We start from the raw sequence: 1250 nt of genomic DNA, 5'->3' as shown, positions 1-1250 counted from the left end.
GGGGGGGCAGTGTAATTGACTACACCCACTAAAAAAAATTTCAGGCCTTGTGTCTATAGTAGAAAGAATTATTATTAATGATATTATTATTATTATTATATTGATATTTCATTTGAATCAAGAAGTACTCAGCTGTTCACTAAATGACAAATAAAAATATATATAAAAAAAAACAATAAAACCACATAATGGTTTGAATCTATAAATAATTTGAAAACAAAAACTGTCTTACCAATATTCTTACGAAATAATTTATATTTGAAATGTAAAACAAAAAATTAAAAGAAAAAAAAAAATATATATATATGAAACCAAAAGAATATCAAAAAAAATTATCACCCAGGGCTTATTTAAAAAGTTATTTTTCTGTAAACCATATTGGTATTCTTCCTGGAATAAACCATGAAGACTGCTGCTGCTGCTGCTAATTAATAAAATGGTTTTGTTAAAGAATTTTGGAGTGGAACTTATTTCTTTGATGCTAACCAGTTTTTGTAACTTTTATTCTTTTATTTGCATTTGATTCAACGACAGAACTATGACCTGATTACTGATCAAGATTCCGCACATTTGTGGCTGCTAATGCTGTACCTGAACAACGCATGGCACAAGTGTTCCTGACCAATCAGGTCGCTACTATTTACAAGCAACTTGCTAATCTGGCAACTCAACAAAATCCGCCTAAAGATATCAACAACTTGACAATGGACGAAATCGTTGACTTCATGAAGGAACAGTTCAACCCAAAACTTTTCATTGTGAGAGAGCGTTTCAAGTTTTGGAGTGATATGCAACGGAAGCCAGGCGAAACTCTCCAGGAGCTGGCAGCATGTATACGCCAGGATGCGGCTACATGTGATTTTCCATCGATTACCAACCCACAGGATGAAGCTCTGAGACAGATTCATATGTTCGGTCAACAATGAAGCGGTTCTGAAGGCGCTTTTTATGATCAAAGACACAGAAATAGATTTTGCCCATACTGTCCAAGTTGCCATCGAGACAGAAGACGCAGCAAAGGTTGCCAAAGAAACGGTCTACAGTTCCAAAACCAAGCAAGTCTACAAGGTCCAACAGAACAAGAATAAGAGTCCTCAAAAGAACCATCAGCAGTCTTATTCCACAGACCAGAAATGCTACCGATGTGGAAAGGCCCACAAAGCGACGCCACTAAACGCTGTTGCATTCCTCTCGGGAACTCGCAGAGAAAACACGAGTTGTACAACTTAATCATTACATTTATTTATCAA

The sequence above is a fragment of the Octopus bimaculoides genome, chromosome 21, assembly GCF_001194135.2.
Source record: "Octopus bimaculoides isolate UCB-OBI-ISO-001 chromosome 21, ASM119413v2, whole genome shotgun sequence".
NCBI classification, from domain to species: domain Eukaryota; kingdom Metazoa; phylum Mollusca; class Cephalopoda; order Octopoda; family Octopodidae; genus Octopus; species Octopus bimaculoides.
The sequence above is the reverse complement of the archived record's forward strand: the minus strand, read 5'-3'. Positions refer to the sequence as shown.